This window comes from Anser cygnoides, chromosome 13 (assembly GCF_040182565.1).
Source record: "Anser cygnoides isolate HZ-2024a breed goose chromosome 13, Taihu_goose_T2T_genome, whole genome shotgun sequence".
Classification (NCBI taxonomy): Eukaryota; Metazoa; Chordata; class Aves; order Anseriformes; family Anatidae; genus Anser; species Anser cygnoides.
This window is the reverse complement of record NC_089885.1, coordinates 10,366,698-10,391,962: the sequence shown is the minus strand read 5'-3', so window position 1 is coordinate 10,391,962 and position 25,265 is coordinate 10,366,698. Positions and strand designations below refer to the sequence as shown.

Sequence of the window (25,265 nt, the reverse complement as noted above, 5' to 3'; positions counted from 1 at the left end):
ACTATCAAGCAATTATAAAATTGACAAAGAAGTCTACAGGGGTTTGAAGAAATTCCTTTTAAAAATACAAGTGGTATATATATTACAGAGAAAAATATATCCAAAGAACAACAAACTATGTGAACACTAATGCAGTGTTTAAGATTGTTGGCCATGCAGCTGTCAGTTTATATACCTCTTAAGATTAAGCACCACAGCAGTTATTCATGTATATCTTTTTATCCTAAAATCATCGCTCATTGTTTAGGATTTTGGACTGGTTTATTATTGTATTGCCACATACTGAAGTACTAAAGGACTATGAAGAAATGCACCTTTTTGTATCAGTGAACATGATCACACAGGTCACTGCTCTGCAGAAATTCAGTTCTAGGAAACAAACATTAAGCAAGAGACCAGATATTACTCAGCTGGAATATTTTCAATTGGAATATTTGTGAGAGTAAAGCTAATGGGACCTGATACTTTAACTATTATTTCTTTTTGATTTTCAAAGGATAGGAGGAATTGTGTAGCTGAATGTGTTTTAAAATCTGAATTTTTTACATATAGCATCCAACCAAGCCACCAAGTCACTAGAATTTTATGTTGTCCCCCAACAAATAGACTATTCTAGATTGGGTGGGGAGGGAAAACGGACTTTATGTAAATCTAAAAACAATTAATGATTGGCATTTCTACCTGTCCTGGGTTTTTCTGTATCCCGACATCTAACGTTGGCATATGTCAGGAAATACAGAGATGCACTACTACTTTTGGAGCTGCAAAGCAGCATTAGAATTTATTCACCTGTGGAAAAATAAAATTTGTCAGAAATAATGCAAGAAACCATTAACATATGCTACTGGAGAAGGCTGATTTTTTCCACGTCACAGATTCAGCATAACTGGTTTCCATGAATGACACATGGGATCTAATAAATTACTCCTATAGTATACAGCACCACTTATATAATACCAGGGAGCTGAAATTGCAAGCTTGTATTTGGCTTCATTAATGATGTACCCTCCTAGAAGTATGAACAATTCGGATGACAGACCATCTGTTTGCTGTCAGCTAGGAATGGATGGCATGGCCCTCAACTACATCAGCTGCAGAGGAACTTCTTGAAGAATTCAGCGAGCAATCCCTAGAAAGTAAACTGCTTAATTGTGCTTGTCTTAGCTGCCACTGTAAGAAATTAACATCTCCATTTTTCTCTCGGTGTTAAGAGAAGGGGAAAAAAACCCACAAACTTTAAAGATACATTATTCATGCCAGGGAAAGAGAGAGGCAGTGATGGAGAAAGTAAGCAAACAGACAGTCAAGGGTAAGTTTGATGGGTTTGGACCTAATAAATATACTTCTGAAGTTCACAGTGCTACTTTTTCCAAAAAACAAATTGTCAATCCTCTTGGGAAGCACTGCTTTGAAATCGTGAGACTATTGATGCAATTACAATTCACCGAGTAAAAGTAAAATTGTATTATATCAGTACACAGTTTTTGTCATGAGTGTAGAAGAGGCTTTACAGAAGTTAACGACCAGATTTTCTTTGGTATCAAGGGATTTTAAAAGAATGTACATTATGTTTAAAAAGAGGTAGAAACAGGTTCCACATTGCAGGGTTTCAGATAAGTGCTCTAACCTTCAGGTTAAACATATAAAGGTTACTGTCCTACCATGAAGTTTGTTCCTCATTTTAGAAAGAAGACAAAGCTTCTCTTCCAAGATGATGTTCTAGCTGCAGTACTCTGTGGGTGATAATTTGCTGAAACTCCAAGTAACTTCTCACACCAGAAGAGTAGCAACATTCCCTTATTATCTGGGTAAGTCAGTCTACTTCTTTAGATGGTTTTGAGGTGACGATAATTTCATCATATATACTGCTTCCACCCAACTCTGGTAATTAGATTACATGCCAAAACCCAGATAACTCCAGTTGGGTGTGATAGCATTCCTGTCCCTATTTGGATTCACAGCCCTGATGAGCTATGCAGTGCCTGTAACAGACCAAGGGCGAGAAATGGGGACTTTATCATCCTGGGTGAGAATTCTAAGCACTAAGCCATTATATTGCAGCACTGAACTTATCCACACCACAGCCATAAACTGAAACTGTCATTGCATGTCTGGCCAACTCACAATATGACAGAGAAAACGTCATTTGGGCCAGCAGCACTGGGATCTCTAACTTCTGTGGAAGACAGAGCAGATTCCTTTCTGCCATCACCCCAAAATCTCACCTGAAATAAAATTAGTTTAATAGAATATAATTTATGTGCCACAGAACCATAAACAGCTGAGTCAAACCTGCTGGCATTTGCAGCAGGAATGTTGATCCAATTATTGAAATTGTCAGCTGCTAGCACCTAGCTGTAATAATAAAATAACATCGATTTACCCAGGGCTTTTTGAGAGCACCTTTCATTCCAAGCCATCCCCAAATGTGCTGTGAACTCATGCACAAGCTATATATAGGAAGAACTTCACCCACCCGTGACAGGCAGCCACCTACGGGATGAATCACCGAGCCTTCTCACGGCTCTCATCATCAGGACGCAGCAGATCGGAACGTGGAGCAAACAAGGATGGTACAGAGCTGATCCTCAGCTCCCTCATGCTTGTTTTTCTGCACAGTTATTCAGGTGCTCCACCAAAGGAAAGCAGAGCAGTTTGTAACATTTTTTTTTGTTTCATTACGTAACGACCAGACTAGTATTTGTTCATGTATTATTAAAACCCCTCTTCTTGCAAATAAAAAAACCAAACAGAATATGCCTTGATCATACTTGGTCACATTGTAAAGCTAAAAGTGCCCTAAAATTGGATATGTGACCTACTCACATATATTAACATATACCTCAATATATCTCATAGATATTAATATTTTGTTATTATATTTATATAGAAGAAATATTTTCCAACACAGACAAAAAAAAAACAAACTCAAAAACAACAATAAAACAACAACAACAAAAAAGGCACCTTTCTGTCAGCAGCACTATCTCCAGAACTGTTCCATCGATTTCTCCCATCTCACTCCACTTAGCCTGTGAAATGTTAACACTGACGCACTGTGGGGTTTGTCAGCCCTGAAAAGGTACTTCTCCATTGCCATTACACTTGTTTCTCAAAGAAATAATGTAAACGTCCAAACCACCGTCAGCTGTAAGAATCAAGAAAAGCTCTGCTCACACTGTGCTGCCACTGACTGGATACTGAAGTGATACTGTTGAGTCTGCTGAGCCCCAGCACATCCCCAATACCTCTTGATTGTCTTCACTCAGTAGGAACCAGAGACACATAGCTTTCCATCCTAACCATGAAGGAGTCCTACTAAAAGCCAGAGGCATCACTGTCAAGAGATTTATATTTTTCTAAACCTGAAACAAGATTATATTCCTTGTGGGAGCTGCGAAAGCCTTGTGGAAGCAGCATAGCCTTAATTTTCAAAATCAAATGCTTTACTAAAGGAATCTTTTAAACCTTGCAGAATATGATTTTTACAAGCTAGTGCGTATTTTTTCAGCTTTTAAGCACCGAGAAAGAGTCTCTTGCATTTTTTAATAGTGAAAGAAACTGAGAACAGGTTGAAAGTATATGCCGAACTCTGAAAACAGCTGCAATTCAACCCATTTTTTGGCATATGCTAACTCAAAGAAAGCTCATAATTTTGAAAGTGTTTTCTCGGAGGAAACAGTGTTGCTGTTTGATTCAAAAGACAGTGTTATTCAAAATTTACTTGTTTGGGGATCTTGCACTCATTCTGAAATTCAGCCTAATTTTCTCTCACTGAAAATGCCACACTGGGAAAGAAAAAAAAAAAAAGATGCAGATCAGCTGATGAACACTTTCTATTCCTTTCATCTAGCACTGTCGCATCTTGCAAAGTATTCTTATGTCATTATTTGCATTCAATTAGTAGACTGACTGAGTCAAGGAAGCACGGTGTGTGCTGTGTCTGCTGGATTATCAACACTCAGGTTTAGAGTTTTAGACTCAGGCTTTATTTGGGCACCTCTCCCAGTTCAGAGTGCTGGATTTCAGATGTCAAAACTTCATCATGTTGCTGAACATCCAGTAAGAGCTTTCATGGATGTACGTATAGAGAACCTGTTAGGTCTTTTGGTCACAAGATGTTGGACGTAAAAATTTCCTGCCCATCATCTAAAAATGAGGAACACAGTTTGCATGCTTCCATGCCTCCGTAATGAATATAAGTCATGAATCTACTTTAACTGGTGATTTTCCTACTTGCACTATTATTTTGAAGAAACAGCACAAATTACTCCTCATTGAGATTCATGAACCTGGGGAGGTGTACTGAGAGAATGTTGCCGTATGTAGTGAGTCCCATGCCAACACTTGCTCACAGTAACATCTATGAGAAAGCTGAGGCACCCCCAAAAAACGACAGCTCATGTTGTATATGATGCCTCAGTTGGAAAACCACGTTAAAATTACAGATTTAACATGACAGGGTGTAAAATAACAGGGCATGGCTTAATGGCTCACTTCTGCCAGCTTTTTTTTTGTGTGTTCAGATTTAATTTCTTCTATGGTTTGCAGTAAAATATTGCAGTTTGTTTTAGGTAAGATCATTCCTAAGTTAGCAATCACTGCAGCAATCAAATAAGACAGCATAAATTCTTATAAAAATAACCTTAATGATTTAGAATATGGTAGAGTTTTTTTTTTTCCACAATTTTGTGATTACTTAAACATTTTTATGATGCTGTGCAATAATTGTATTCTTTTTTTTTTGTTTTTGTATACACATTTTCAAAGTGCTGTTAATACACGATGGAATAGGAGACTCATTTTGAGTTTAATATTCTATCAACAGTCATATTCGGATTTAATCAAATTCTGTGACTTCTGCTTGTTCACCACCTATATTTTAATACCTACTTTGGGGCTCTGCTAGAAATATAGAGAAACAAATGTGCATTTTGTATTATAGATCCTTAATAGAGTATAAATATTTCGTAGAGTTATATAACGATATGATAAGCCATAATGATTTCTCAGAAAACTAAAAAAAAACAAACAACACATTAAACTACACCTTTACAGAGCTCAAGTATGCATTTATTATTCTTGTCATAGCAATTACTATTTAATTATAATGTTTAGCAAATGTATGTATGTTGCATTTTGGTGTTCTAAACCAAGGAAAACTAGTAGACAGCCTTTTGACAAGAAATAGTAAACATTCTGCATTCATAGACAAATACCATTAAGCTGCTGATTCAACTACAACTTTCATTTTGAGCCTTTGGGCAGATAAATACATGGTCTACTACAAGCGTAGCTAAGACTAAAATATTGATCTTCAAACATGCCGCTTGTCATCTCACTCTGGAGTCATGTAATTTCTCCATGCACAAGACAGTCCCAAAAGTGCATCTAACCCATTCGGTTGCAAAGTCAGTCTCTCTCTTAGGCCCTATGATCAAAAGATTATTTTAGTGATTTACAGAAAGTGGAACAACTTTGGAAGTGACTGAGGAGAAGTGTATTGAAGATACCTCCTACCTCAATGTACTAGCACTATCAATCAGGACTACTTTCCTGAATTTTCTGTTTGAAGATATGGAGCTAAGTAAGTTTCCTGACCTGAGAATAAAAGTATTTTTTGTGAATACTGAATGGATGGATGCATCATCCTCCAGTCCAAATTACAGGCCTTTCCAATATATTTCTTCTCAACTAGTTTGCCATAATTTCCTGATTGTCCTCAGCCCCTGACTTTCCAAGGCTAAGTGTTGCAAAGATGAATTTACATCTTGGCAATGTCTTCTCTTTTTGTCCTCATTTTCAAAATGAGAAGACTACTTCTTTGTTTTATAGCAAATAAACATAGCATTGGGAGGAGATTCTCAGATGTAAGCCCATGGGACTGCACATATAGAAGGATCTCAGAATGTCTAGGCCCTTTGTAATGCTCCTGCTCCTCAAGCACTGGTAAACCCTGCTATGACTCCGTCTCCAGCACCTTAACTCCCTATACCTAATTCATGGGAATTTCCTTGGTTGTTCTGGAACTCCTGGAAGCTCTGGGAAACTGGTACTCATGCAGTATTGATTTATTTCCATTTGACCAAATTCTGTTCTGTTTATCAAAGATGACTAATATAAAAACGTTTTTTTTGTTGTTGTTGATTTTGCTTTCATGGGAAGTTTAGACAACTCTACTTTCATCTCCATACTGAAATAAAAACTTGGTCAAAATATCCTAAATTCCCATGAAGCAAAACTGAATTTCAGCCAGCTTTGATCTAAGCAGTAAAGCTTTTTCCAGCATTAGAGTCTAATTTCATCTTTTAAGGAGCTATTAAAATACTGAAGCCTTGTTGTGATAAATCTCAGCCTGTAGAGGGAATTTTAGTGACAAAATTATAATCTCATGAAAATGCTGTCGAGGTCATAAAAATATATAGAGATACATAAAGATATATAAAGAAACGTGAACAGTTTACCTCAGTTTTTACTTATCTCAGGGTACCTATGTGCTCTTGTGCCAAGCAGCCTCATAGCAACTAATGCTTGATTTTGTAAAATTACTTCAAAATCAAGGCAAAATGGAGTGACCTCAAACACTCATGAACTGATATAAAGCACAGTATATCTCTGTATAGTATGGATATCTTATTCCCAATTACAATGCCTCACTTCATTTATAATAAAAAGAACACTGAAGGTAAGTTAATAAAATACATATTTCTATTTACAGCCTTGATCACTGAGGTTGACTTGGCCATTCTAAAGAATCCCTTTCTCCTCCTGACTTAACCATTTGATCTGGAGTTATTAGACTTACTCTGATTACCTATTCCTTTAGGATATAATCCAGAAGAGTACTTAGCCACCTAAACAGTAATGTATGTACGGAGGGTATGTTAAAAAGAGAGAAAAAATGTTGCTTGTACTGAAAAGGTGAAAACTTCCGATTCTCAGTGTTATACTGCTGTGCATTTCCGTAAGTGCTGCCTTGGTACTCAGTTTCCACATAAGGTCACTTAGTAGGAAACATCATAAAATAGGTATCCCTATGACTACAGATACTCAGTCTTAAGTAGGGGTCAAAGCAAGCCATGATTACATTAATTTGTCTTCTAAGCTTTCTTCCCAGGTGTAAAGTGAGAACTGCTTAAAGCTTGTGCCTTAGGACTGTGGCTTTACTTGTATCCAGAACAGTTAAAGAAATAAACAAAGCCTGGGGTATGGCTAAGGGACAAATAAAAATAAATGACAAAATATATTCTCTGTTTTCAGAACAAGTACCCTAAACCCAACCGGCAACTCAAATCTTTCTTTGGATGTGGTTGGGTGGTGGGATTCAGAACACTGACCAGCTTTGCTATCAAAGATACCTGCTGGGAGAAAGACAATGGGCTGAAATCATCCAGGGGCTGTGAAGCTCTTAATTGTGCAGCAGAAATGAATAGTCAGAGACCCCTTAGAGAAACAATTAGCAACACGTGCATTTCAGAAGAAAATGGCATAACCTTCATGTACTTTCGTGTTTCTATTCCTCATGTATCCTTAAGTTGCAGTTGTGATTTTTTTTTTTCCACTCCCCTAACAAGGAGATGATAAATTAAAGCCTGAACATTTTCCAATCTTCTTCAAAATGCCTTCTGGTTCTCTTTGTCCACCCATGTGTGTAAGAAATGAAACTGGCTCTTTGTGCCTCTGTCAAATTTGCACTAAGTAAATAAAAACTAAGTTCATAATTTAGAGCTGGTGGCAATAGGAACTGAGTCAAAAATCAAAACTAAATTATATCAGGCAGATATAATAACAGAAAGTACTTGGCAAGTATCTCAGGCAAAGGAAGTCCAACAACTTCCTCTTGATATGTATGATATGCTCCATGCAAGACTTGCACTATTTCTTCTGTTCAGGATATCTCTGTGATTGCTCAATGCAGAAAGAAAGTATCAGTGTAAAAAGAGAGGCAACTGCAACCCAACAGGGGATGTCATGAATATTTTTAATGTAGTGTGTGCGGGAAGGAGGTTCCATTTAATTGCTTCTTATGGAACAGGAGATTATATTCAGTAGATATTTATTTTTTATTTTTTACTTTAAAAAGTATGAAGGTGGGTGTAGATCCTCCATGGGGCTGATATGGTAGGAATCACTGTGATATTGGGAACTATAAACTTCTAAGGCTCTGGTTGAAGAAAGCTATTCTTGGAGGGTGGGTGCTTCGTCAAAACCTTATTTGTAGCTAATTGTTTGGCTGTGTAGGTTGGCAGTATAAGCACAGCACTGAACTGATATCTTTAGGAAGAGGGGTATTCACATGGATATATTGCAAAGATATTCGTCCTTTCCCACTTGGAAAATGAATAGACCTTGAAACTTAAAGGTCATTGCATAAATTTGTCTGGTAGTTCAAAGCTATTGCTAATATTTAAAACAATGCCTTGAAGAATGGGCAGAAAAGAATTTTTGTTGTATGTGCCCAACTGTATATTTGTGTATACACCCTGTTTCTAGTATTGCAGACTGTTATATTGAATATGTCATAATGCCCTACGTAGACTTCTGTGCCAATTGTCACTGTTGGCATAAATGCATATATTTAAGTATACTTAACTTCTGAAATTTATCCCACTAATTTCTTTATTTTTATTTATTTACATTGGATCTGAATGTGTATATAAATAATTATCCTTTTAATTATGGCAGCTTTGTAAGGCACTACGTATTAAACAGTTGTTCAGTCAAAAGGCAAGGGAGACATTCTGGGTTTACATTGTATGTAGAGCCTTCTGGCCCTGAGTATTAAATTCCAGTATAATGAGGACCTTGTGCTTGCTGTATACTAGACAGGGATTCAGCTTATACTGCCAAAGATCTGGCACCGATGAAAGATGGAGCAGCAACTGCCAAAAATTACTCGATATTGTGTAAGCCCTTGTGCTATACAGTCTGATAGTTGAAAGGGTTCATGTGCAAAAGCAGAATCTGCAAATGAAATGTATACAGTAAAGCAACATTTGTAATAACCATCTGTTATGTATCCCCTCCTTTTCCTTTATGCACGCACACACATACACACAAATCGCATAGCTATAAAACACTGTGTCCATATTAGCACGTTGGGATAAATAATATGGTGAAAACATTTTGTATCTCCCTACACAATCTTTTTTTCTGTGGAGAGGAAGAAAAGTTATTTGAGCCTCAAGGAAGTTGAAGCTGAGATTAAGCCCTGCAAAAATTATAAATTTACAGTCGAACATCTCTGTTAAATTATTTTAAATTTGCAAAGCGGACCTCAAAGTTTTGAGAACAAAAGTAGGTTTGGGGAAGCCAGAGGAAAGGAGTGGTTTAAATTTTAGAATACAATCCATTTCCTTTCTAGAATAAGAGTAATGAAAGAGCTTTGGAAAATTACACCAAAGATAATCCAAATATTTTTGAACCAGACAAAAATTTCCATTAATTTTTAAGCCAAAAATTACTGGAGACTTTTCCTATGTAACTCCTGCTGTCTTTGAATAGAAGTGGATCTAATTAGCTGCTCTTAGAGAAGTACTTGACAAAATCAATACTTATGTACCCTGCTTATTTATCCAACCTTTCTCCAGAAACTGAGGCATAGGTCATTTTAACGTAGCTGTATAATATTATGATTTTAACTTCTTTGCAGTGTACACTATGAGATCCTGGATTTTTTTGAATACAGAAGCACAATCTTGATTTATTCTGTATTTACATTTCAAGATAGTTAGCCTGATTACAAGAAAGTCTAAAAAAAACAAGGTGGCCTTTTAAAATTAAATTTAAATAATTCTTGCACCCTGACAATTCTTCTCTCCTTGGAGCATCTCAAAGAGGATGAGATGGAGGGTGACAGTATTGTAGGAAATTAAACAGATGAAGACTATTTGTAGACAAACTGCAGACATACTAATCTTGGTAATTTACATTAAAGACTAACACTTATCCAGACCTCTGTCATGTCAAAAAAGAAACAAAAGAGAAAATTTCTAATTTCTCTAGTGCACTTCAGTTCAAATTATGTTCTGCTACATCCACCGAGGAATCATATTACTGTATATTTGCAGTTGCAATCCGCAAGTCAATTTTGGCTATGATGTTTTTTTTTTTCCTTTTTTTTTTCCTTTTTTTTTTTTCCTGGTGATATTAGATCATTGTTTTAGTTTATTTGCTTCCACTTCTTCCCATCCTCTGCCAATTGCTTTCTTTTCCCCAACTGTTACCAATATGATAATCACCATCATTATACAAATTATGCAGAAGGACTCTGTGCTTGTATAATCTTATTCCTACCATACTCTGTCACATTAGAGGAGAATGATATAGTCAAAACAAATTTGACTCATTGTTTTCTGATAAGTACATAGAATCTAAACTAATTCTTGTAAGCCATGCTGGTGACAAGAATTTGCATGTCATTCGTATAGAATGTATCTCACCTAACTTTGGCCATCCAAAATTAAATATCTTGTCACATTTGATCATCTGGACTCCCTGTAAATTCAACAGTCTGGCACCTGCCGATTGTGATTCTTCTCAGTGATTTTGGATATCTGCATTATGCTGAGATTTACCAGCCACACGATCTCCTGAAAGTCCTGGGTTCACAGGAAGCCCAAACACAGATGTTTCAGTCATTTCAAAATTAGGCATCTAGTCAAAGTTAGGAAAGATGAAATCTCACCCTTTGAATTATAGGTTGGTGAAAGTGTTGGAAAAACAAGTTTCCCAGACTGATTTCCTTCCTACTTGAAGCCACAATGGCACACATTTTGTGCGATTTTAAAGGTCCAATCCAAGCTCTCGGTGTTGCGTACATAAGAATTAGCATTTGGTCTACCAGCCTACTCACACCAACAGGGGTTCATTTTGTTAGGATCCAGACACAGCAGTTGGGTGAACTTTGAGAGATCTGGGACTCCCTAGGGGACTCCCCAGGTCTGTCACACATGACATTCTATTTTAATGTCATCAGTGTGCAAACTGTGTAGCACAGGTTGCTACAAAGAAAAGTTATGCATCCCCATTGAGTGACTGCATATTTTTTCATGTGTTTCTATTTACTAAGGACAGCAGATGTACATTTTTTTTAGCCTTTAGTAAATGCAGAAAAATTATATACTGCCTGACCGATCCATTAAGAGAGTTTCTCCAATACCAAACAAAAGTCAAACCAAGATAAATGTTTCCCACTTACTTATGTAGGTAGTACACAGCTGCAGTAAAAAATCTGGCATTGGTAATTCCCAGACACTTATCATACAGTGTCTAAGGAAAAAATATTTGTCATTTTCCTTTAATGAACATTCTGACTTTTTGCTAGCTGCCGGTAGAATTATTTTAACAGGCTGTTGGAACAGGGGAAAAAAATGGACTGCACTTTTGTAGGAAGTCATTAATTGTTCAGACCACATCTTTCTGTAGATTTCTATATGTAATATGAAACTATTTTTAAGCAGTGACTTGGAATAAGTACCACTGTGAAGAAAAGAACTGTTTTACACAATTTCTGTAGAAGAAGAATGACAAATGAATAAACATATATTTGAATCACTATGAACTGGTGAAGTGGATTAACATTAAGTAAATTTGAAATGAAGACTAACAAATATAAACCTCCTTAAAGCCCGAATAGAAATGTAATATAGCCATTCTCAAATAAGGCTGAGGATTAAATGATGAAATATTTGTCAGAAGCTAATGAGCCATCATCACAAGCAATAGGGTATTAAAATGGAAAAAGGGAGTTGCTATGAAACACATTTTTTCTGATTAATTTTTAGATTTTTCTAAGCACATTTTTTTCCCCACATGCATATGAATTCCAAATTGCAGCTTTCTTGCCAATTTGGAGTTGAAACTAATGGCTTGTGACCGTATAATGAGTTGTAATATTTAACTTGGATTCTGTGATCCCAAATGTACTTGAAAGTTTTGATATTTTTGTTCTACATGTGGCAGTGCAGGGAAAATATCTTCCTAGTCATCTGGAGTTACACAAACATTCATTATTATGAGACACAAAATTTATACCTTTACCCTTTCTCCTCTCCTACCCTAGCAATGAGAAAACAGAGACTGCATTCACAGACTTCTCACAAGCACTGTGGTTTCAGTTCTCAGTAGGTGAATGAAACATCTTAAAACTTTCCCTCAAAGGCAATGTGGAGTGGTTGTTGGAAAAGGTGACCCAAGTGACCTGACTGTTTCAGCTAATGTCGTATCATGACATGTTGGCTGAAGTCACTTAGGGAAAGTTTTTCAAAGTCCACCAGCCTTGATTTCTCTCTCCTGCTGCTGAGGTCAATGAGAGAATTGGTGTTCTCTTGGTTCTCACTCATAAATATCAATGTGAAAACTCTCATGAACTTCAGCAGAAGTCAGGACAGAGCAATGCTAGACGCTTTTGAAAATCCCATCTGCTGTGCTGCTGTTTAATGCTCCATAAAAGGGAGCAATGACTATACTGAATGATGTGCGATGAAGTTTGAACTACTGGTATTTGAAAGAGCATTGAATTAGTTGAGATAGGACATAGGTAAGTACCAATTATTATTAAAATTTCATCCCCTGGAAAAAACAGATGTGATTTTTTTTCTCAACTGGCAGGTGTAAAGCATACATGCAGTGACCTTGTTTGGATATAATTGTTTTGCATTTGAAGAGAAGTCAGAAGACAATGAGTAAATAATTCCTACAATAATTTTGAACCACAAACTTCCTTCTATCAAAGTTATCTATGTCATTCCCTTATTTTGAAATAAGTTCCTGATAACAGGCCATAGCATCTAAAAATGATTATTATCAGAAAATCAGCTTTCAGATTGTTGCACTGCAAAAGAATAACCTTTCTACCCCTTTTTTTGCCTATGGTTGGAAACTGTTTTCAGTAGTGTCCTTGATACAGAACACAGCTAGCAGCTAGCATGATTGTTGTTGCACTGTGAAAAGGCAGACTATTTCTCTGCCTGATTTTTTTCTCACTTCAAGACATTTTTTCTTGTCTTTGTTAGTTCCTAAAACCTGGCAGTCTCACCCTTGGAATGTTGCATTGTCTAAAGAAGTCATTCTCCTCTCAGGCTAAGTGATCTCACACCTCTTACTTCCACCGTCATGTCATCCTGGTTTCACCAAACCTTTCTGAATCTGTAGTGCTTAAAAATCTGAGATCTGTCTTTCTGCACCCAACTGAAGTTCATTCTCTCTAGGCCTCCAGGGATGGTTAGTGTCCTAGATATTTAGTTTTAATGCTTTTCACTCCTAAGACACTAGTTTGTGTGTAGCTTAAGAACTGAAAATACTCAGGCTGGGATAAAGGTTCATGGTCTTAGGGTAAAATTGCTGCTCATGGAATATTCGGTCTTGTTTACAGTATCAACAAACACATCAGTGCTTGGATTACTATATATTTAAAATGTTTCCTTTAAGATGTAGTCAAAAAAAAAAAAAAAAAAAAAAAAAAAACCAGTGCTAGACTGTACTGTGATATAATGTGGGAAAATCTCAACCACATGTGGTAGTGCAGAAGACATTTACCCAGGTCTAATCCACCAAGCCTCCTGAGGACTACATTCATTTTTTAAAAGATTGCAACAATCAATAGAAAATTAAAGAACATAGCTATAAATTATTCATGACAATAAATCTCAATAATTGAAGTATGCCACATGATGCAAAGCATTAAAAATTTGCATTGCTTGTCATTTCCAGATCAATATTAAAGGGACTGTTGAACTGAAATCAAGGGAAAACAGCAAACATGGAAAAAAGTCAAAAGTGAACCACAACCTAAAATCCATAAATCATCCAGTCATAAATAATTAAGTAATTAAGAAGAACAATCCTTTTTTTTTTCTCTACAATATACAACACAGTTAGGGATCAGCACTTCTTTTGGTGACATTTCAAACTGTACACTATGCAACTCTCTTGGTTTTACTTTATATTTGTTAGCAGCATTAGTTGTCCATTCATTGCAATTTAGATGAAAACTGAGAACCATATTTTTAGCTGATTCAAACTTATTTAACTCCACTAAAGCTGCTGCAATTCTTACCCAGAAGTTGATGTATTATCTTACACTACCCTAAAATTTAGCTAGTACATTTGGTTAGAATTTAGGAAGTAAACAAACACTTAAACGATATTCATACCTACCCCCCAGTCTGCTGAAACCGATGAAAAGCCTTCCACTGGTTTTGGACAAGGCCTGCTGTTATTTAATTCTCAGATCTGGCAATTCTGTGATCATTCGTCTACTAGTAAGCATAGAGAACAATATGTCATGAACTTTCCTCTCCCTGCCCTAAAAATATTTGATGCAATAGGCCAGATGAATTATCACTGGACTTCTTTAATTGCTGTGGTATTTATGGTGTTCTATATCCGCAAATAATGGCATCCAATTACTCCTCGATGTTAACTTCATGCCTTCAGTCATTGATATCCTGGACATACTTTGGCAATAACAGGTCCAGATTCTTCCAGAAAGGCATGAAAAATGCAACTGTAGTTGTGATACATGCAGATCTGTTCATACGTCTTCTCGTAGCTGAGGTAGTTCCATGTCCTCTCACATCACATCCCGAGATACAAGTGCTGGGTTGGGTCACATCACCAAGCAGAGGCTATGATGCTATGCTGAGGCTGATGTGCACCAGGTGGTATCAAGGGCCAGCTGCACTTCTCTAGATGATCACAGTTGGGTAAAAAACTAAGATACTGCACAATGTCACCCTGGGAGAAAGCTCTTGAAGGGCCAGTATACCAAAAGCACTTGTTTAACAAAAAAGGTAAAGCTTTTTTTTTTTTTTTTTGAATTAAGTATTGTCACATGGTATTTACTTCTAGAGAAGCAAAAAGAGGTTATTTGCAGATAAAGAATTCTGCCTATGAAATTACTCTAGAATTAGAGCCAAGGTAAAAGTATGTTTGTAACTACAATACACGCTGGATTTGAGTTAACCAATAGATAACATTTCCTAGCATAGCAAGTACTGAGAATTCACATTGTATTTTCTGCAACAACCTCTGAACTGACAGAAATGGACACCTAATTCCTTCTGCAATGAACAAACATGTGATCTGCAGCACCCAGAGGCAGATTTTGAGAATCTTAGCCTTGATCATTTTTGATTGCGTGGCTTCTGTTCTAGTCACTAGTACTAAAAGCTGAATGAAAAGTTGTGTTTCTCTTGCTGAGAACCATATTTGAACTATTTCTGGCAATGCAGAGTGACCGAATGCACCAGTCTCTTCCAGTACATACTGTTTCCTTTTTCCACTTTTGTCCAACCTGGTCTAGCTTCTGGTTAAATACACAGCTTAATAACAGACTGCATTACATGTTAAAAAAAAAAAAAAAAGCATTCACATGTGTGACATACTAGTACTATTTTCTAATATGGTACAAGCCTTGGATATATTATAACTAGCATCTCTGTACTACTAAATGTACAAAACTATTTTCTAATTTCAGCTTCAGGACAGAAAAAGTAAATTTTTCAGTAGTGTACTATAAAGATACCCAAGGGAAATACTTTCAAAGGAAAGCCTTTGTGGTTCTGGTTATAAATACGAAAACCTTTGGTTGCACATGAAGCTCTACTTGAATTTCTTTGATGACATTGTGTATTTGGGGTTTCTGTTCAGAAGGGGGTCTTTCCTGTTTGTTTCATTTATTTCATCTGTTTTTTACATGCTAATTGGAGACACCATAACAATTAAAAGCAGACTGTGACCAAGCCAATGGCTTATGCCTTTCAGTAGACTCTCCAACTGGAACACTTGCAGATTCATTTTACAAAACAACGTGTTGCTTTAAACGAAACTATGTGCTCATCATATAAGCATGTTTTTTACACTAGCACACAAACTGACTAGAGTAACATCCAGTGTCATCAGCAGAGACTTGTCTGTTTATGCCATGGACAAATTCAGATTCTTCTCCTTTCTACTCAAATCCTCACACTTTTTGTGTTTAGTTGAGTGAGGTTTCAAAGCACTCAAGAAATTCTCAGAACCAGAATGAGCCCATTATCATCAAGGATCTGCAGAAAACAAACTGCAGGCTGGATCTGCACAAAAGATTAATGAAGTCAAAGTCTGCAGCAAATGTAGTATCCAAGGCAGCTTACAAATGTTAGGGTTTGAGTATGAAATACTAAGGTGGGTTGCGCTATGTTTTGCTTAGGAAACTTCCCTTGAGAAAGGGGAAAATATCAAATGAGATGGGGAACTTCCATAAACATCATCATCAACATTATCACCACATCTGCAAAGCAGACATTTGTTTAGCTTTTTGTTTGTTTGCTTGCTTATCAGCATCATTTCCCTTTATTCTGTCTGTTGGCAGAGCCATACCTTCCAAACATCTTACTGGGGCTTTCAGACAGTGATGGTGACACAGAGCTCCTCATGAGGTGTGGAGTCATCAGGAAGTGGAAAGCAATCTCTTCAAGGAAGATGGCTGATGGCAAGGAGCAGTAACGCAGATGTCAAAAAGAAATTGTTCTCAGACCTTCTGATGACTATGAAAGACATTCCATTTGTGAAGAATACAGGGGGAGCAACGTGTTGCCTGTTCCAAGCAATGTGCTTTGCTAACAGTTGATGGATTGCCAAATGCATGGGCCACTTCACCTGGCAGAGAGCCCTGGTTAAATCATATAATTTGGCAGCACTGAATTTCTAATGAATTGTTTTCCTAATTTCATAGAGAATGGCCTGTGTGCCATGGGAATTTTGCAGAAATGATGGTGTCAAAAACACACCTAGTGCATGAAAAAGCAACACTGATGTATGTGGCTTTGCAGGATCAATATCGTCCAAAGTGTTGACCTTCAGCAAGACCACACAGGAGAAACTGGTTAAGTTAATCATCCCCTCTGCTATTTTGGACCCTGGCAGACTTCTCAGCATTGCCATTCAGCAATGAAACAGAGATACTCTCAGTTTTGACCCTTACCCTTGCTTTCTCCCTCATGTACAAAAGAAAATGGCAAGTAATGGTGGGCAATCCATGAGGTTTATTGCACAGTGTGTGGGCTGAGCAAGCCTAGATGATTCAAAGGCAAGGACATTTGGGTCTGGTGGATACCTCTATAAAGTCAGGTCTGAGAATTTGTATTCACTATATGAGAGTACAGACCATACTGCTTGTGGCTGTTTCTCTCTGCTGTGCTGTAATTTATTATGACAGAAACCAGGGTTAGTGTTATCTTGCCCAGCTGCTGAGACAATGATTATGCGCTTTTCCTTGATACAGAGCTGTCTCTCCCTTTAAGAGAATTGGTGTTTACAGGGTTTCTGTGTTTCTGTAGGAATTTTGCCAGCATATGGCAGATAAGCCCTGCAATATGCACCTCTGCAGCAAGAATAAAGCCAGCCACAGAACCAACCTAGCACAACCAGAAAGATCACAGGTGAGACCAGTCCTCCTTTTCCTGGAAAAAAAATACCATGTCCTCTTCTAGAAATAGTAATATAAAACCAAACCAAGACAAAAAAAAAAAAAACTAAAAACCCTGTACCATTTCAGAACTAACACAAGAGAGAACGAGTCTTTGAGCTACCCTTTCCCGTGTTTCTGCCTTGATGCAGGATAATATTAAAGTGCTGGTAAACCATCATTTTGTCCCCTCCTGTCCAGGTAAGAGAGGGTGATAGGAGAGAGGCACAGAAAGGCACAGAGAGTGTTAGTGAGTAGCCTCTGCTCCTGGACCTCATGTAGCTCAGTGCTTGTTCTTTCTACCTGTTATTCAGTCATGCAGCCTTATCAGTCACAGTCTTATTGTGAGTGAAATACCATGACGTGATCCTAGCTAGATATATAAAGTCTGGATGGAAGGTTGGTTCATTCTTTCTTTATTTACTTTTACATAAAGATTTTTGTCATTTTACTAAAATTAACCTTACTAAGAAACACACCACAGTTCTCTTAAAGCTACAGCTTCTGTGCAAACAGAATTCATTATGCCCCCAGCCAACCATGCACAAAAAAACAAGCTCTGCTTTTCTCTTTCTTCACTGTTTCTGGAGATTAACGAACAAGTTGAAACCCAAAGCACGAATGGAGTACTGTCCCAGTGATGCGACAATGTTACAATAAGAAACTGAGAAATGAATGTGAACTTAGCATTTCCAGGAAAATAAGGAGGCAAGTCTACACTAAGACAGCTCAGGGAATTTAAGCAAAGAATAAATTCTAAGAGAGTTTTCTATTACTGTCAACTAAATTGCCTTATTAGTTCCTAAAAATTCTAATTTAAGATTTTGGTCTTTATTTACAAATATTTAATGACATAAATGCATGCAAGTTTACTTTTTAAAAGAAATTAAGATGTATAATGGCTACATATTGGAGGAAGACAAAGAACATCTGTGGCATCACAGTGTTTTTTACACATAAGATTGTTTGGGGGATTGGTTGCTTACAGACACCTGCTTAGCAATGATGCCAAAGCCAGCCTGCTTCATTAGCTCGGACAGATGACTGATACCACCTAATAGCCTTGATTCTGACAGACAGATCAGTTGCTTTAGCCATATAAAATCTGTATAAATAATTGATAAAAACTGACATATTAAAAAAAAAAAAGAAACAGACTTTTGAATATTGAAACTTCAGAAGTTTTTTATATTATTAAATTTCGCATGGAACAATGATCAGAATTTAGACTTGCACAAAATAAGTCCCCTGGCTTACTATGCTGTTCTTTGGGCATAATCAGATAATCTTTTGCGTTATAGTTGGAATGACTGAAATAATGACCACCTAGGTATTTCTTATTGCCTCAGTGCTGAAAAAAGAAGGAATCCCAATATGTAGTCATCTTTGTGTAACTTGTTGCAGTTGCTTAATTTTGTCATTACTTTTTGTTTCTGTCTTGTAAATATGAAGTATATATTTATCAAGAAGCAACTATGTTTAATTTGATTTCTCTTCACATTAAAAGGTCATCTGAAAAACATTTATAAATGTTTCTGCTACCTCTGAATAATACACTGTTCCCCAGAAATAAAAGTATCATGGAACTATGAATTACAATTAATTGTGGTTAGACTTCTTTTTTATTTCTCCCTTTCTAAAATACTTCTGCATTAGTGCCCATGTTTTATTCAAAGGTGTGAATTCTCTTTTGCTGACGTATTTACATATTTTTCTTCACGTTTAATGAATTAATATTTATTTATTTATTTTATTTTTTTTTCACTTTAAGTGAGTAACTGAAGCTTGTTCAATATTTACATTTCATTGCTGTAGACCTCAAATCATTTTACTGGTATTCAGTTTAATGATGTAATGTTATGAAAATTCCTCATTTTCATGAATATTAATAGAAATGGAAAATGCATCAAATGATTTACCAGTTTTCAAAAATTAAATATTTGGAGAAAAAAACTCATCATGAAAGCTGTATTTGCCTTGAAGTGCCTGCTTTTGGGAAGAAATAGATATTACTGCCAAAAGTAGATGCCAAGCATGAAACTACAATTTGAATTATACCCATCAACTAAGTACACATCAGGCTCACAAAGCTAATTCTTAGTATTGCTTCTACAACTTTATATTCAATTTGTGATGTCTGTTTTTCCTCTGCCATAGGGTAACCATGCAAGCCACAACCTCAGCTGCTGTAAATCAGTGTAGGTTCACTGACATCTGTAAATGTAATAGCTTCCACGAGTGAATGACCAAACCCAGTTTTCTAGAGGATGCTGTGGTGTATCAACATCTACTTGAACTACACAGCCCTAGGCACTATCTTACACAAACTCGAGCTATCTATGACTTGTATGTGCTACTAAAGTTTTCTAACAATCCTGTTGTAGTCACAAGCACTGGATGTTCCTGCCAAACTGATGAACTCCACCAGCATTGCTGAAGAGTGAAAAGATTAGCAGAAGTAGACTTCCCACCTCCCAGGTTTTGCTTTGCAGGTGGCCTAAGCTGATCCAAAAGTTGTGGTCACCTGAAAGCTGTTTCATCTGAAAGGAAGTGCTAGCTGCAAATCAGGCATTACTTTAACTTTTTATCCTCTCCCATGGCCTTTGTGTAGCTACCTTTCTAACCATTAAAAAAATTCACCACATACTACGATTGTATTTGCAGTTTTGAGATGAGCACTGTAAGCACAAAGGATGGACAGGTCTAGAGGACAAGCATTCTTCTCATTCCCAAAACAATCTTACTACAAACCCAGGGTACAGCAAACCTCTTTAGATACATCAAAAATGAAGAATCAGCCCCCTTAATTTCAGTGGCTCTAGTCTCATGTGTAAAAGCAGGCAGATGCAGGCAGATGCCTGGGGTTTTACCACATTATGGACGTGACTGGGATAGGGAGTGCTCCCAACACAGCAATGCTAGCGCTGCTGCTAATGTAGCACTTTTCCGGTGAATAAATTGAAGATTCTGCTCTTAGGGAAGGTTAATCTAGCACCTTTCATGGGCATGGTACTCATTAATATGTATCTTGAATTTCTAAAACCCTGGCTTCAGCTAAAAAAAAACCCTCTTACGCACAGTTATTCATATTGCCTTCTCATAACTTCCTGGGGTCTTAACCATGAAGAAAATTACTGCATTGCATTAGTACATCCATAAATGGCAACGAGCCTTTTTAAATGTAAACACCACTGTGGATTTACATATCCTTTGAGAGCAAATAAGATGGGAGAACTTTGGAACCCAGTGTATTTTTATATTGGTTTGTATAAACTTACCATTTAGTTTTAATACTCTGTTCTTGTCATTATGGTAATTTGGATCCCAGTCCAACAAGGTGCTGAAGCTCAGGCCTAACTTTAAACCTGTGTCTAATCCTGCTGCCTTCACTGGGACTTGGCAAGAACCCAGGCAGTGCACAGAATTGGAGTCTAGGGGATGAGGAAAGCTTAGGAATTGCATATAAAGAACTTGCAGTGGTATCTGTCTTAAGCAAGATACCTGGAGGTCAGCATAAATCATGTTGCTACAGAAACTGGTCTTAGATATAAGGGAAACAAATCTGCACTGAGTACATTTGATATTTTAAAGTTAACTCATAGGATGGAGGTTTGCCTACTAGGGATTGCTGTTATTGCAGATTTTACAGCTGAAACCTACTTTTAGCATATGAAGACTTTTGCATTAGTATGGCTGTTCTTGATCCCAGGTAGAGAAACTGGAAAGGGAGAGCTGTCTCCCACCGTCTTCTTGTTAACAATCCTGACAACGGCACTAAAGACACTGGAAAAGCACCATACTGCTAATGCTGCCATCTGAGCAATAAGACATGCCAAATTCTAAAAAACACCTCCCTGAGGGGAGCAACTGAAGGATGTTTATAATAGACCAGAAACTCCTGTCTGAGATTTATCAATGACTGTCACAGGTGAGAAGTGTTTACTAACAAAGCCAGAACAAGTGACAGAGAAGGTGATGACTCCTTCAAGATGCTCAGCCTTTGGTATAATTCATCTTTTAGCAAGCAGCCCTAGTAAGTCCCTAACTGGAGCTTTCAGCAGGCCAGCTTGTGCACAACAAAAGCACTACCCTCCCTGGGCAGATTTAATCTAGCCAAACTGTAACTGCAGCTGCCCTGAGGCAGTAGGGAAAATGGATCAAAGTAGATCTGATTCCTACCTCAACGAGCGCACTGCATAGCTTCATTTCCCTACATTTGATTTGCTTGAAATCTTGGCTGATGGTCAGACCTTCAGACAGATATTAATCTTAGCAACTGAGTACTGTACACACATCCTTTTTTCTCCCATGTGTTTTTATAATTTCTTTAGCAGTATGAATCACATGTATCTGGAGAGAAGGAGGCTGGGCTCTATAGTTTCAGAAGTAAAGGTTACTGTCCTAAACTATTGCTCTAACACACATCGCCCCAAGTCACCTTCATTCTTGGACAATGCATCAGGGACTTGCTCACAAGATCAGTAGCTTCATCCATGTTTTTCTTGTCTATATATATACCAAATTCACAGAATCATAGAACCATTAAGGTTGGAAAAGACCTCCAAGAGCACCTGGTCCAACAATCACCCTACCACCACTATCACCCACTAACCCACTAGACCATATCCCTAAGCACCAGGTCCAACCTTTCTTTAAACACCCCAGGCACACTGATACCACCACCTCCCTGGGCAACCATTTCCAATGCCGGACCAATCTTTCTGAAAAGAAATGTCTCCTAATTTCCAACCTAAACCTCCCCTCATGCGACTTGAGGCCATTCCCTCTAGTCCTATCACTAGTTATCTGTGAGAAGAGGCTGACCCCCAGTTCCCCACACCTTCCTTTCAGGTAGTTGTAGAGAGCAATAAGGTCTTCCCTGAGCCTCCTCTTCTCCAGACCAAACAACCCCAGTTCCCTCTGCCGCTCCTCATAGGACTTGTGTTCCAGGCCCTTCACCACTTTCATAGCCCTTTTGTAGTGGGTTTACGTGGCAAGGTTTTGGTAGCAGGGGGCCACAGGGGTGGCTTCTGCGAGAAGAATACAGAAGGTGCCCCATGTTAGATAGGGCCCTGCTGAGCCAGTAAGCAATTTCTTTGTGCCTCTGTGAGAGCAGATTTAAGAAAGGGGAAAAAAACTGCTTCAGAACAGCAGCTGGGAGAGAGAGGAGTGAGAACCAGCCTTGCAGTCACCAAGGTCAGTGGAGAAGGAGGGCAGGAGGTGCTCCAGACACGAGCAGAAGTTCCCCTGCGGCCTGTGGAGAGGACCATGGTGAAGCAGGCTGTCCCACTGCAGCCCATGGAGTACCACGGTGGAGCAGATTTCCATGCTGTAGCCATTGGAGGAGACCACGGTGGAGCAGGTGGATCTGCCCTGCAGAAGGCTGCGGCCTGTGGAGAACTCCTACTGGTGCAGATTCTGGGCTGAAGCTCCAGCCCTACTCCCTACTCTGTTTTGCCTGTCATGATAATTGTTGAGTGATCTCCCCATCCTTACCTCAAACCTTGAGCCCTTTGCATCCTATTTTCTCCCCCTTTCCCTTTGAGGAGGGGGAGTCAGAGAGAGGTTGTGGTGGAGCTTGGCTGCCCACCTGAGTAAAACCACCACACCCTTCTCTGGACATGCTCCAGGGCCTCAATGTCTTTATTGTAGTGAGGGGTCTGAAGCTGAACACAGTACTTGAGGTGCAGCCTCACCAGAGCAGAGCACAGGCCCTAGATCCCACCGGTGTTCCTCTGCTTGGGCCTGTCCCCTGTGCCATACTTCCCAGACCCATACTTCAAATCCTGTCAATACAGATATTGAAAAAGTTCTGAAATCACAGGGTGTTATGCAGGGCTTAGAACCTACAGAAACTCTGTGTGCCATTTATGTATGTATGTATGTATGTATGTATTTATTTATTATAGCTTTTGAAAACACAGCTATTTACTAAGAGGAACAAGTGAAATCGTGCACTTGGTGCGGGGCAGGCCCAGCCCCGAGCAGCGCTGACTCAGCAGCGGCCCCGTGCCGGTGGGGCGGAGCAGCCCTGACAGGCCGCGGGGCCCGGGCCGCCTCGGCGGCGGCTCTGAGGGACCGGGCAGAGTGGGGCGGCCCGGGGCGTGCACTCTGCCGCCACCACACGAGCCTCCGGTGTCCCCCGGTCCTTTGCACTAACTTAATTCTACTTCATTCAGGAGTACTTTCGCTAAGTGATTTTGTAGGCCTATTAGGATCATAGAAACATAGAATCATTAAGGTTGGAAAAGACCTCCAAGATCATCTGGTCCAACCATTACCCTACTACCAGTGTCACCCACTAAATCGTGGCTATAAGCACCAGGTCAAACCTTTCTTTAAACACCCCAGGGACGGCGACTCCACCACTTCCCTGAGCAGCTTGTTCCAATGCCTAACTACTCTTTCTGAGAAGAAATGTCTCCTAATTCATAAACTAAACCTCCCCTCACACAACTTGAGGCCATTCCCTCTAGTCCTATCACTGATTATCTGTGAGAAGAGGCTGACCCTCAGCTCCCCACAATTTCTTTTCATGTAGTTGTTCTACAATGAGGTCTCCCCTGAGCCTCCCTTTCTCCAGACTAAACAACCCCAGTTCCCTCATAGGACTTGTGTTCCAGGCCCTTCACCAGCTTCATAGCCCTTCTCTGGACACATTTCGAGGGCCTCGATGTCCTTCTTGTAGTGAGGGGCCCAGAAATGAATACCGTACTCGAGGTGCGGCCTCACCAGAGCAGACTACAGGGGGGACGATCAGCTCCCTGGTCTTGCTGGCTGCACTATTCCTGATACAAGCCAGGATGCCATTGGCCTTCTTGGCCATCTGGGCACGCTGCCGGCTCATGTTCAGGTGAGCATCAGTCAGCACCCCCAGATCCTTTTCCTCTGCACAGCTTTTGAACCACTCTCCCCCAGCCTGTAGCACTGCATGGGGTTGTTGTGGCCAAAGTGCAGGAGCTGGCACTTGGCCATATTGAACCTCATCCCATTGGCCTCTGCCCATCGACCCATCCTGTCCAGGTCCCTCTGCAGGGCCTTCCTACCCTCCAGCAGATCAACAGTTCCCTCCAGCTTAGTGTCGTCTGAGAACTTACTGAGGGTGCACTCAATTCCCTCATCCAAATCATCAATAACGATATTAAAGAGGATGGGCCCCAACACTGACCCCTTAGGAACACCATTGGTGACTGGTTGCCAGCTGGATTTCACTCTGTTCACCACTAGTCTCTGGGCCCGGCCATCCAGATGGTTTTTAACCCAGCATGGAGCGTACCTGTCCAAGCCATGAGCTGCCAGCTTCTCCAGAAGAATACTATGGTAGACCGTGTCAAAGGCCTTGCTGAAGTCTAGGTAGACTACATCAACAGCTTTTCCCTCCTCCACCAGGCGGGTCACCCGGTCAAAGAAAGAGATGAGGTTGGTCAGGCAGGAAAGAAAATAAAAAAAAAAAAAAGCAAAAGCAAAAGCTACAGCAACATGCAGTCACACACTTGGGGCAACTGAATCAATGTTCTTGGATATTTTTCTGTTTTCCAAAGTTTCACCTTCACATAAGCGTATGCACAGGTCATTGGATCAGAACTAGCTTTGACAGAAAGAACAGAGATCAGCCAGCCCCCTTGACTGAATACATTGAGGTGAGGAGAGGGAAAATAGATAGCAGCAAGCATCCAGTAACGTAGCCCATCCGTAAGAAGTAGTTCTTAGGCTAACAGAGCATTAGAAAATTCTTGGAAACTGCTTTTGATAACTGCATGAAGAAAATGGAAGCTTTGCCTAGCTGAGGACTGACCATGTACTGTGTCAACTG

At 39.0% G+C, this 25,265-nt stretch overlaps 1 long non-coding RNA gene across 5 annotated transcripts in view; it reads left to right on the top strand.

Moving 5' to 3' along the window:
• Nucleotides 1-18,754, top strand: part of LOC106037734 (uncharacterized) — a 504,883-nt gene extending 486,129 nt beyond the window's left edge. Inside the window, exons 9-10 of one of the 5 annotated variants that reach the window (XR_010834690.1) lie at nt 1,686-1,808; nt 17,325-18,754. This is a non-coding gene — a long non-coding RNA (uncharacterized lncRNA). Of the gene's footprint in view, nt 1-1,685; nt 1,809-2,387; nt 2,520-16,357 lie in introns of those variants that run through there. The other 4 variants (XR_007169486.2, XR_001208191.3, XR_010834689.1 and 1 more) reach the window with 4 other exon arrangements.
• The last annotated feature ends 6,511 nt before the right edge of the window (nt 18,755-25,265 follow it).